Source organism: Notamacropus eugenii, chromosome 2, assembly GCF_028372415.1.
Source record: "Notamacropus eugenii isolate mMacEug1 chromosome 2, mMacEug1.pri_v2, whole genome shotgun sequence".
Lineage (NCBI taxonomy): Eukaryota > Metazoa > Chordata > Mammalia > Diprotodontia > Macropodidae > Notamacropus > Notamacropus eugenii.
The window spans coordinates 133,674,846-133,688,941 of NC_092873.1; the positions used below are offsets into that span (position 1 = coordinate 133,674,846).

At 35.8% G+C, this 14,096-nt stretch overlaps 1 pseudogene; it reads right to left on the bottom strand.

The window, feature by feature from the left end:
- Window positions 1-3,146: 3,146 nt before the first annotated feature.
- On the bottom strand, window positions 3,147-4,268 carry LOC140523689 (E3 ubiquitin-protein ligase RNF13 pseudogene; annotated as a pseudogene).
- Window positions 4,269-14,096: the final 9,828 nt, after the last annotated feature.

Below are 14,096 nucleotides of genomic sequence, written 5' to 3' on the forward strand. Positions count from 1 at the left end.
ATTAAGATGGTTCAGATCATATGATTTTGCGAAAAATACACTCACTTAATGAGATCTATAGCAATGTATGTAGGAGAGGATCCTCAGAAAGTTGGATCTGATTAAAAATAAAACTCATGGTGCTCTAGAAAGGTTGATACAGTAGTCTGGCAAATGTCACAGAAGACAATGCTGACATCAGTGACACTGCAGACATCTAATGGACATATATTTTCCCCAGGCTTCACAGAGAGTAAAACCAGAAGGAAAAGAGCAGTGAAATAGGAAAAAGCACCAGACTAAGAGTCACAAGACTTGACTTCAGTGACAAATCATTGACTACTAGCTCTGTCAGATAGTTGGCAAGCAAACATTTATTAAACACTTACTGTGTACTAGACATTGTTCTAAACCCTGGGAATATGAAGAAAGACTAAAATTTGGCCTCTATCCTCAAAGAGCTTTTATTATAAAGGAGGAAACTACAAGTGATTCTCAGGGATTTATTCTGTGATATTTGGATTCAGTCAATGGGCCACACTTGGTGACCTAAATGGTCGTATATGACCTCATGCCCAAATGCTTCCCACTGTTGGAATATGTGTGCACAAGATACGAAAAGGACAACTGGTAAACAACATGAGGGGGAAAACTCTAGCAATTGAGGATGGGGAGATTAGATGAATCTAAGAAAGACTCCTGCACGTAGGTAGACTTAGAAAACTAGATTAACTTCTCTAAGACTAGGATGACTTAAATGCAGCCTCAGGCACTGGCTAACTATGTGACCATGGATAAGTCACTTGAGCTGTGTTTACCTCAGTTTCTCAACTGAAAACTCTGCCTAAGAGTTGTTCTAAGGGTCAAATTTCATAATATTTGAATGGAAAAAATACTTAACACATTTCTTGCCATATAGTGCCCAGTATATAAATGGTTATTCCCTTGCTTTCCCTAACCTCATAAGACTGTGTAGGTCAAATGAAATTACATATACTGATTTCTTAGAATATTGTAAGTGCTATACAAATGCTAAATAAGAGAATAAAGAAGGAAGAATAGTATAGACAACATAATAGAAGTAGAATATTTACTGGTCATCAACTTGTGGGATAACAAGCTAAAAAGAGCAAAAATAAAGAGAATTTCCTCCCTGAAGTAGGATATATTCTTGTGAGGGAATCTACTGTACAAAAGGGGAGCTAGAAAGAGTGAAGGGAGAATGAAGGTACCCAGCACAGGGCCATGGCTTTGATATCACGAAACCACAGGGTTGGGAGGGTAATAAAGGTCAACCTAGGCAATTGGAGAAAGTGGAGACCACGGGAGTAATTCGCTAGGAGGAGCAGGGGGCAAAATTTACAGATTATTCTAGATTGAGATAATTCCAGAAAATTTGGATATTCCAAGGCAAGGAATTCCAAGAGGCTGCAGGAAATTCTAGGACAAAATAGTGACAGAAAAATGAATTTGAAGTCTAGAAGCCAGGAACAGAGTTAATTGGGGAATGGAGACTTGATTTCTATACTTGAGAAGCCTTTATCTATTTGAAGGACTAGGACATGCGCCTCTTAAATAGCTTGAAAAATGAGACAGTAGACCTGGATTCAAGTAATAGGCTTTCCATGCAGAAGATGGAGATACAAATTTAGATACAGGCTTAGGACTCATTAGCATTGATTTGACACTTGGTAGTATAAGAATAGAGGAATTCTGGGTAAATGAGTCTGAAGAGATAGGAGACAAAATTCTGAGTCTTAGAGAATGTTCATATTTAGAGGAAATGAAGAGGGATAAAAAGTCCTAATAAAAATAGAGAAAGTGGAAGTTCGAAAGGAAAGAGGAGAGCCAAGATATTGAGGTGTCACAGAAATTACAAAAGAGTACACGGAAAGCTGGTATAGATAACTGTTATGAAAATGGTAGACATTTCTCCCACATATTAAAATGTAATCAGTTTCATTCATTGTGATATTATTTCATCCTCTCCATGTCTAATGCTTATATTTTTGAAGCAAGGTTTATGACATAGAAACACAAAATATTAGTATAATATGTAATCATTTTGTATTTCCTATCTTTTCCTAGAACCATATTTTCGTATGTATTTCTTCCTGTCCCACTTTTTGTATCATAACATTGAAGAAATTGAAGTCAACAAGTATCATAATATATGCTGATGTAAAAGATTTTATCAAATATTTATTAAGATTTCTTGACCATATTATATGCAATAATTGATATTTTTGTATGTGACAAATATTTTGCTATAGTCTTTTTACAGATATTTAATAGTTATGTACTATGGTTTAGTCAAGTTTTTAGGAAACAAAGTTGCTTGTCACTTAGTACATGATAAAAATCTATTCTACAAGTTTCTTCTTTTAAAAAAAAATTTTATAAGAATATTGATTAATTGTCCTTTCATTTAGCTGTGGCTGTCTTCTTTGTTCAGATTTCCTTTGTAACAAGAATAAAAATTAATATATTTCATTTCCTCTAGCAATATACCCATGCAATGATCTACACTGGAGAATCAATCATCAGACAGATCAAATGGAATCCACAAGTTGAGACCAAAAGTTCTGGGCAATTTGGCTAGACCGTGCTTAGTGTGGCAGCAGAATTCATTATGGTATTAATTATACTTGTATATTGTAATCAAGTCTTCACTGCAAGCCATACTAGCTGTGACTTTTCTTTTTTAAACTTTTTGGCTGTGTTCCATTTGAAAAAGAGAATGATGCTTGAGATCCAGTACCTTGATAATGTTATGATTTAGAAATAAGAAGTGTGTGCTTTTCGTGGATGAAAACCTAAGAATATATATGTACATATATATATATATATATATATATATATACACACACACAATATACGTATACATGTTATATGCATATATGTGCACAAGCACATATTTGTATATACATACATGTACATGTGTATATATACATATGTGTAAGTGCATACACGCATATATATATATATATATACATACACATAAATATTTGATCTCATTAAAGCATAGCACTCGCTAAAGTTCCTCTCTACAAAAGTAACTGTAGGGGGGAATGGACAATGAAAGTATGTATTTAAATGCATATACAGAAATACGTTGATCAACAAGTTTTTTCATACAAGATATGAAGATGAATAGAGTTGGAAGTTCAAACTGTATTTGCTATGCTGTAATCCCTGTCACCACTGGGTTGCTATTGGACAACCCCAGTCTCTTAATTACCTTCATTTTCTGCATCACTCCTGTCAGTATCTTCATGGTCATCCTCCTCTTTGTAGTCTGAAGATTCTGTCATGTTCTGATGGGAATGAGATTCTGAAAAAATCCCAGGTGACTGGGCACTAGTCACAGCTAATTGTCTAAGTAAAGGGGTATGTTCTGAGACCTCATTCTCTCCTTGACTATGATGTGCATCTGAATCTCCTTGAGAAGGAACAACTTTCTGTTTACATCTTCTTGTTGTTTTAGTTAGGCAAGGATCCACACATTTGCAGTGATATGCATGGCATCAAGGAAGGCTTCTGAGTTTGTCTCCATATTGATATTCATCCAGGGAAATGGCATATATATCCTACTCATTTCCTTTATTGAATTTTTGTATAGTTGCTTAAGTTTATCTTTACGAAGTTGATTCCTTCTAGCTCTCTGCCTGTCCTGCACAAATTTTGTGATCATGAAGATGAAAATAATGAGGAGATACACTCCCTCTGATAAGGAATGGTATTAAGTAATATTCTAGAAGAATGTTAAACTCCAGAAAACAATAGTGTCTCCTTTTTCACATGTGAATTCAACTTTAGTAAATTAGGTGATGCCTCACGAATTAAGACAGAAGGAAGATCGGTCTTCTTTAAAATACCAGTGTCATTGGATCGCATGTAAAAATGTCATCAGAATCAACATTGTGAACTATGGCTGTTTTATATCCCACTTTCTGTGAATGTAAAACCTTAATATGAAAATTAAAATCAAATCTTCTAATTGATACAATGAAGGGACTGATGGAGTTGTCTTTCAGTGGTGGAGATCTTATATTTTCACAGGCTTTCTCTGGTTTTCAGTTCAACAGAAATTCCTTTAAACCTTTGGTTGGAAGTCTATAAACAAATCTTGCTGGTAGGTCACCAAATGTCTGTGATACATTTTAAAAATTATATGCTAAAATATCTGCCTCCACAGGTAGTAGGTTAAAGAATGCAAACAGCTGGACAGTCGAAACAGTATGTATTTGTGTGACTGACAACGTTAACATCCCTAGGGAAAACAGCATCTTAACCCCCTGAGAGAGGGCGGGAGGGGATTGGATCCTCTTGGCAAAGAGCAAATTCATCCCAAGTCCCTGCTCAGACACGTCAGGAAATCCTAAGTGGTGTCCATGACACCAGAGCCAGCTCTGCAGTCCCAACAGTGGAGAAACCAGAGAAGATGCATCAATGACTTTTTGATAATAAACATCAGAAGAAACATATATACAAATGTTAAAGATATTCACCACTGTGATGGAGGAGAAGGAGATCAGAGTCTAGGTCAAGGGGGTTTTTCTGTGTTTGATGCGGACTTAAATCTGCTCCTATATAGGCTCTCCAAGGATTCTGGTCTACTCAGTCATATACAAAAGACTAAGTCAACAATGTCTATTGTCCACATTTCAATAGTCATTTGAATAGACACTCTATTATTCAAAAGTATGTATATCTTGAATAAAGAGGAGAGTTAGATGGTGAAATAGACCTAGAATTTGTAAAGAGGATAATAGGAATTATTGCTACATGGAATGGTAAATTTATTTTACTGACCCCTAAATTAAATGAAGTCAAAGATTCAGTTTTAAAATATTTTCATTTTACTGGTGTTTCCATAGGATTGTGAATCATGGCATGCTATTGTTTCCTGAGAAGTAAAGATGCAAATGGAAATGGGTATATTAAGTGCATGCTATTGTAACATATAACTAAATAAAATGTGAAGAACAGGAGAAAAGGGCTATCATTGGAAATTGTACAATAGGAAGATAAGATTTTTTAAAACTATTATTGCTTTATTTGTTTTCAGTGTTCTACAATCACTTCCATATAACTTATATTTTTCCCCTCCCTCCCCCTCCTACTCCACAACTTTCCTACTGCCTCCCTGAGACAGCATGCAATTTTATATAGGTTCTACACATACATTCCTATTAAATACATTTTCAACTTAGCCATTTCTCATGGAATTAAAATAAATTGTAGAAATCATAAAACAAAACAAAGCACAATACAAAAGAAAATGATCTGTTACATTCTTTGACTGAATTCAATAGTTCTTTCTCTGGATGTGTGGGGCATTTTGCCTTAAGAGATCACTGGGAATTTTTTAATTCCTTGAATTTCAATGAAGTTCTACCAGAAAAAATGCTCGCACACTGTGGTTATTGCTGTGTACAAAGTTCTCCTGGTTCTGCTCCTTTCACTCAGCATCAGTTCATATAAGCCTTTTTTTTCTATGAAATACTCCTGTTCATAATTTCTTATAGCAAAATATTATTCCAGTACATGCATATACCACAGTTTATTCAGCCATTCCCCAATTGATGGGTATCCCCTTGATTTCCAATTTTTGACCAACACTAAGAGTACTTCTATGAATATTTTTGTACATGTGGGACCCTTTCCCTTGGGGATACAGTCCTAGAAGCAGTACTACTGTGTCAAAGGATATGCACATTTTTGTAACCCTTTGAGCATAGTTCCAAATTATTCTCCAGAATGTTTGGATCAGCTCACAACCCCACCAACAATGAATTAGTGCTCCAACTCTCCCACATCTTGTCCAACATTTATCATCATCCTGTTTTGTCATGTTAGCTTATCTGACAAGTGTAATGTGGTATCTCGGAGTTGTTTTGATTTGCATCTCTCTAATCAATAGTGATTTGAAGCATTTTTTCACATGACTATGGATACCTTTAATTTCTTCCTCTGAAAACTGCCTGTTCATATCCTTTGACCATTTATCATTTGGGGAATGACTTGTATTGTTGTACATTTGACTCAGTACTCTAAATATTTCAGAAATAAGGCCTTTACCACAGGCACTAGTTGCAAAAATTCTTTCCCAGTTTTCTGTTTCCCTGCTAATTTAGGTTGCATTGGGTTTGGTTGTTCAAAATCTTTTCAATTTAATGTAATCAAAATTACTTGAACTTTATAATGCTGTCTATCTCTTCTATAGTCAAAAAGTCTTTCTTCTCCATAAATCTGATAAATACACTATTCTTTGCTCCACTAATTTGTTTATAGTATCAATCTTTATACCTAGATCATGTACCCATTTATATTTTATTCTCATGTCTGGTGTCAGGTATTGATCTAGGATTAGTTTCAGCCACACTGTTATCCAGTTTTTCCAGCAATTTTTGTCAAACTGTGAGTTCTTATCCCAGAAGCTGGGGTCCTTCGGTTTATCAAACAGTACATTGCTATATTCATAGACTACTGTGTCTCGAGTACCTAACTAATTCCACTGGTCTAACCTTCTGTTTCTTAGCCAGTACCAAGTGGTACTGATAATTGCTGCTTTATGATACAATTTCAGATCTGGTAGAGCTAGACCACCTTCCCTAGTATTTCTTTTCATTAGTTCCTTTTGATATTCTGGACCTTTTGTTCTTCCAGATGAGTTTCAAAGTTTTGTTTTTTTTTTTTTCTATCTCTACAAAAGAATTATCTGTTAGTTTGATTGATATGACACTGAATAAGTAAATTAATTTAGGTAGAATTGTCATTATTATTATTATATTGGCTCACCCCACCCATGAGAAACTGATGTTTTTCCACTGACTTAGATCTGCCTTTATTTGTGTAAAACGTGTTTTGTAATAGTGTTCATATAGTCCCTGGGTTTGTTTTGGCAGGTACACTCCCAAATATTTTATAGTGTCTACACTAGCTTAAATGAGATTTCTCTTTCTATCTCTGGCTGTTGTACTTTGTTAGTAATATATAGAAATGCAGAAGATTTGTGTGAGTTTATTTTGTAACCTGCAAGTTTGCCAAAGTTCTTTATTATTTCAAGTTTTTCACTTGATTCTGTGGGATTCTCTAAGTATATCACCATATCATTTGCAAAAAGTTATTACTTAAGTTTCTTTTTTGCCAATTCTAATTCCTTCAATTTCTTTTCCTTCTCTTATTGCTATAGCTCACATTTCTAGTACCGTTTTGAATAATAGTCTTGATAATGGACATCCTTCTTTCACCCCGATCTTATTGGAAATGCCTCTGGCTTCTCCCCATTGCATATAATGCTTGCTGAAGGTTTTAGGTAGACATTTCTCATTTTTTCATGGAAATTTACATTTATTCCTATGTTCTTCAGTGTTTTCAATAGGAATGGATGTTGTATTTTGTCAAAAGCTTTTTCTGCATCAGTTGAGATTGGAAGATAAGATTGATTTACCTACTAGCAAGAAAGAGGAATCAAAGTGAATAGCCAGTTTTCCACTGGTATCCCCGAAAGGAACAGAAGAAGTTGTGAAAAACTGACAGCACATTGCCTGGATGCCCTGTGATGAAACATTGGTAGAATCAGGACAGTGAAAATGAAGACAGGCAAACATGGAAAGACTGCATGAAATTCAAAAATTGAAAAGAACTTTCAAATAAATGAAATCAAAAATTCTTTTGAATATGTGAGTATCATTGTTATAGCTAGAATTTATAAAAGCATGCAATTTTTTTCATGATCTCACTGGAATATCTAGCCAAACTTCTCCATTATGGATAATGCTAACTCCCCTCCCAGTCTAACAAGTTGAGTAGAGATATCAAAACGAACTAAGTGGTTTGTGAATAAAGTCAAAATAGGGATCCCTTAATGCTGAGAATTTACTAGTACATCCAGTAGCCCCAAGTACATACTATCAAGTTCCTATTCCACCATTGACAACAAAATTCTTTGAGAATTTATTCTGAACTGTATCCTCTCCAACCAGACTAGGAAGCTTGTCTTAATATTCTACCTTCTGCCCGAGGTTGCCCATAAGAGAGGGATTCTTAAGCTTATAGAGGCAATGCCCAGAAAATCTCTCAATCCTCCTCCTATCCTATTAAAAAAAAAAAAGCAGCAGAAGATTGATTCAACACAGCCCAAGAGGAAAAGGAGGAGAACTAAGGGAGGATCAGTGGCAAGGTACTAATGTTCGTGGAACAATATTGTCTCTCAGAAAAGGGACTGAAACCTATCTGAAGCTATATCACTCCCTCCTGAGGCTAATAAGCTGGTGAACACTGTATTTTCCAGTGTGAGAAGAGACTGAAACAGCTTTACAATACATCCCCAGAGGTGTGTCCAACACCAAATTAGGAAGCTGCAGAAAGTGAATGATAGGATAAAAGCAACAACCAAAAAATAATAGAATTAACTACTTCAGATCTCAAGGGGATGGAAACATTAATAAAAACTCAGCCCACAAATAAAGGATTCTGAAGTCATAGCTCTGTTAAAAGAACAAGGCAAATCACACACACACACACATACACGCACACACTCACCAAAACAAACAAAATGACTCTCCATTGCAATATATTAAAAAGTATTTTGAAATTGAATGGAATTGCTGAATACCAATAGTAAAGCACTAAATGAAAGAATCCACAAATTGCTTTCAAAACTAGGAAAACAACAACAACAAGACACTTTAAATTCGAGGACATTAAAAAGGATACAATGGCAAGAGACAAATTCTCCAAGTGTGCAGGAAAATAAAAACTTCATATATTAATGAATCAAAATATGAATAATCCAAGATTATACCATATGCAGTAGAATGGAGCAGTACAATTTTAAAAAGCGTTGGAGCTGAAGTTGCAAACCAAAATGACATACCTTGAAAACTCAAGTCTAAGCATCAATTAAAGAACATAAATTTTAAACAAGACAGGTGTTTAAATTTCAAATGTTCCTGATGGGGGAAAATGATAGCAACAAAAAAAGAGAAATACATGAGCAGAAAATTTTCACAAACTCAGGAAGAAAGGCACTGAATCCCTGTGTGTATCTGTGTGTGTGTTGGGGTGTGTGTGTGTGTGTGTGTGTGAGAGAGAGAGAGAGAGAGAGAGAGAGAGAGAGAGAGAGAGAGAGAGAGAGAGAGAGAGAATTAGTTATAAAAAGGTCACTGTATCCTTCCACAAAATGAAAGATCCAGCAAGAGCAATTGGAGCAAGGGGAAGGATTTACTGAGGGTATTCCAAACTGAAACAAACTTAGTTGTTTACCCTCAACAGAATGTACATTTCTGGAGGGCAGGAATGGGCTGTGTTATTTTGTTTTTGTGTCTATCACAATGCCTGTCATATATCATTCCCATTAACAAATTCTCAATGAATCAAAGAATGACTATGTAAACAATATAAAATTACAATATAGTATACAATATTAGATCAGTGGATAAGTTTTTATGAAACTCATAGAATGTAGCAGGAATCACAATAATGCAATACAAAGACTAATGAAAAAGTGCTTGCCCTCAAAGATTTTATGTGGATGTACATGTGTATGTATAAACACACATACATACATATACATACATACATATGTGTATATGTGTGTATACTGTTTCAGATAATTTCATAAAATTTCACTTCTGTGAAATAATGAAAACAGCTTTTATTAAATAAAAAATTATTATAACAGACTTCCTCTTTGACTAACCACAAATGTGCATACATAGACACATAAACACAAATGGAGACATACCCATATTCTTATCCTTAATTTGGAAATAGTTTCATAAGTTTCTCAAGTAGATTATATCACAAAATTTCAGTTTAAGAATATGTTTTATGGAAAAAAACACCTCTTTCACTTCAATCCAACTTATGCAAGAATCAAAAGATGTCAACTGTTCTATTTTACCATTTTCTCTTACCTCAAAGTCCTGTGACACTATGCAAGTGAAGACAAAGCAGGGAATATGGATATAACGGGAGTTTTAGTCACAATTTCGCTTTATGTAGCCCAGGTAAGATGGTTGTCTTTTCAGTGCACTGAAGCAGCAGGGAGATTCAGGGTGTGTGAGAAGCCTTTTGTACGGACCACACTAGTCACCTTCTGGCGTGAAAAAGGGACCGGAAAAAGTGTCCTGAAAATTGCTTCACCCAACGCTGGTCTACTTACTGTGGCAGGTAGGGATCCTACTCTAGAGTCAAAGCACATACACACATACACACACACACACACATTCACGTGGGCATGTGCACAAAACCACAAAATTACAAAAAAATTGTGAAAATTATTTCACTCACCATCAGTACATGAAATATGTACACATGTACGGATAACACAAAATCCGGTAAACCTGAAATAGGAGCAGCTCTTGTCTTGAGAGAACTGAGCAGGTATCACATCCAAATAGTAGCCCTGGGTGAAACAAGTCTGACAAATGAAGGGCAGTTTACTGAAGTCAGAGCTAGATACACATTTTTCTGTAGTGGAGTCAGTTGAGGGGGAAAGTCATGAAGCTGGCATAGGTTTTGCAATCAAAACTAATCTATTCAGCAAGATTATATGCCTACCAAAATAAGTGAGTAACAGATTCATGACAATGTGAATGCTACTTGCAAGAAAGTATGCCACCACCATCACCAGCATCCCACCATGATAAACCCTGATGAGATCAAAGATAATTTTTATGAAGACTTAGGGACCTTCATTATGAATGTGCTTAAACTATAAAAACTAATAATTCTGGGATGACCTTAACGCAAGAGCGATGGAATCCTAATAAAGCTGCCCCCAACCCCAATATTCTGACTTCATTATAGGTCCCACTGAACAGCAGTCCTACTGTACCTACCTATTCCTGAACCCCTGCCAATGTCCTAATTTCTTCATATATGTCTCATTGCTCACTGGAATAACAGGTGTCCCCCTGAACTCTTAGTTCCCACAGAAACAGCAGGTATGTCCATATGATGGGATCCCAGTCACTACCACCAGCCCCATTCCCACAGAAACAGATATAGTCTTGTACTCCACCACAAGCACATCATTCCTTTAGCCCAATACAGGACCACAATACTGAACTATCCATCTTGACCAGACAGTAGCTCCACTGATCATAGACTTTTCCTCTCCAAAAGGAATATTCACATTCAACAAAGGTGGTGACCCCAAGGACAAAAATCTGTCAACCGATTAGAGAGCTTCTTCGGTGGGACAATAGCTAACCAATCAGAAGACATCACTACCATGATGTAGAGCAGGATGTTTGAACACCAGACCACAGAAAGGACCCATCTTATGATAGTACTTGCACAGTAATAGTAAAGAACTGCCCTAGACTGAACTTATGACATAGAGAGTCTGATAATATCATTATCATATATACATAACCCCCAAAATGGGTTTCTCTGTATGCATTGTGCATAAGTGCATGCACAGTTCCACTGGGACCCCTTCCCTATTACCTCATCCATGAACAAACTCTTCCTGCCTTTCTAATATTCATAATTTCTGTTATGTAATTACAATTTTATCCTATAAAAATTCATCATGCTTTCTCTGAAATGGTTGGTTCCACTTTACGAGAGGTTTCAGTCTCAATAAATGCCTATACTTGGATTACAGATGGTCTAACTCTGAATTCTTTGAGACAGTTCCACCATGACACATCACACATCATGAAACCCTGAAAGTTTTTGGCACCCCAAAGCCTAAACCTCAACAAGAGTATGTACATACTTCCAGACATGGGAGGAACAGAGTGAAAAACAGCGACAATCAGTTACTGCTGCAGACTTGCTCATCTCATGACTTTCTGAGCACCCACAATGCCTTCCATTTATCTAAGTTCAATAAAATGTCAGGATGTATGCTGATAGGAAATATTATAATTTAATAGATTATGTCATCGTAAGAAAACTAAACAGATAGTATATGAGAATGACAAAGATGATGTCTGGGACAGAGTGCTCGACTGATCATAGACTTTTCCTCTCCAAAAGGAATATTCACATTCAACAAAGGTGGTGACCCCAAGGACAAAAATCTGTCAACCGATTAGAGAACTTCTCTTGGTGGGACAATTTGTTGCTAACTTGGAGGGAAAGTTGAGTCAACACAAGGTAAGCAGCAGTGGAGCATAAAATGAATGGGCAGCTTTCAGAAATTTAGTGTATACCATTACATTTACTCATTTTGGCCAGAATACTTGTAAACTTCAAGATTGGTTTGATGAAAATGATGGGGAAATTCAGAAAGTTCTAAATGAAAAATGAGAACTCCACAGGATCTACCAATAGGATAGTTCCTCTGTCTCTAAGAAGGCAGCACTTAACTCCACCAAAAACAAAGTGGAAGAGGAGTCAGAGTCAAGATGACAGAGAGATGAAAGAGGAATGCACTTGGAGAAAGGGAAAGTAGAGGTAGAGTGGGGTGAATTATCTCCCATAAAAGAAGCAAGAAAAAGTTTTTACAGTGGAAGGGAAGGAGGGAGGAGATGAGAATTCATCAGAATTGGATCAAAGAGGGAATGGCATACATACTCCATATGTTATAGATATCTATCTTACTCTATAGGAAAGTATCAGGGGAAAGGGATAAAAGAAGTGGTGTGAAAGAAGAGGGAGCATATGGAGGAGAGGGCAATTAAAAGCAAAACAGTTTTGAGGAGCAACAGGGTGAAAGGAGAGAGAGAAAACGGGACGGATAGAATGGAAGGAAATATAATTAAGAATAGTACTGGGGGAAAACTGAAGCAAGTTTCTCTGATAAAGGCCTCATTTCTCAAACTTACAGAGAGCCATTTCCGAAATGATAAATGGTCAAAGAATATGATCAGCTTTAATATGAAGTAATCAAACAATTTATAGTCATATGAAAAATATTCTAATTCACCACTGATTGAAGAGATGCAAGTAAAAACAATTCTGATGTATTGCCTCATACCTATTGATTAGGTAATTGGACAGAAAAGGCAATTGAGAAATGTTGAAAGGGATGTGGGAAAAATGAGACATTAAAGAAACATTGGTGGAGGTGTGAACTGATTCAACCATTCTATAGAGCAATTTGGAACTTCTCCCAAAAGTGTATAAAACCATGCATACCTTTTGACCTAGCAATACCGCTACTAGTTCTGTATTTCAGAACAAATAAAAACAAAAAGAAAATGGAGTGATATGGACAAAAATATTTATAGCAACTCTTTTCTGGTGGAATTAAAAATTGAGTGGGTGCCACTAAATTGGGGAATAGCTGAACCAAATTTTACACTTGATTCTCATGGGATACTATTGTGATATTAGAAATGAAGAACAGGATTCTCTCTCAAAAAAAAAAAAAACTTGGAAAGGCTTATGTGAACTGATTTAAGGTGCAATGTGCTGTGTGCAAAGCAGCAGAAATATTGTAAGATGATCAGCTGTGAAAGACTTAACTATTTTCAGCAATACAATGATCAAAGACCACTTTGAAGGACATATGATGAAAAATGCTATCCATCCCCAGAGAAAAAAACTGATGGCGTATGAAGACAGATGTGCTTATTTTGGCACAAAAGTTAGGACAAAGAATCCATATATGTGAAATTTATTTGTGAGGAATGGTATCAAAATGGCTTTTTAAGAATGAATAATTCTGATGAAATTTTAACTCCTTTTTCTTCAAAAATAAAATGTCAGGTTTTGTTAATTTGAGTATCAATAGTCACAGAATGTCTAAGATAGAAAGGACATTAGAAGCCATCTAGGGAAACCTATCCATAAAGAACATTCTTTCCTACATCATACATAGCAGAGAGTAATCCAACCACTGCCTGAAGAACCTCAATGAAGGAGGATTCAAAGCTCATTCCACTTGGGGGAAATTCAATTTACCTGAATTCCCCCCTCTCTAATTTAGATTTCAAATATGCTTCTCCACAATTTTCCATTTATTACTTCTGACTGATGATAACACTAATTTGTTTAGAACTTTGGTGATGCTTCAAAAGCTGAAAAGGTGTATTTGGTTCTTATACCCTTCCTGTTATAACTTCATTTGTTCTTCCTTCAGGCTACTATTCTTTGGATAATTAAGATTTCTACTTGAGAAGATTTGGAGTAGGAATAGGCTACCT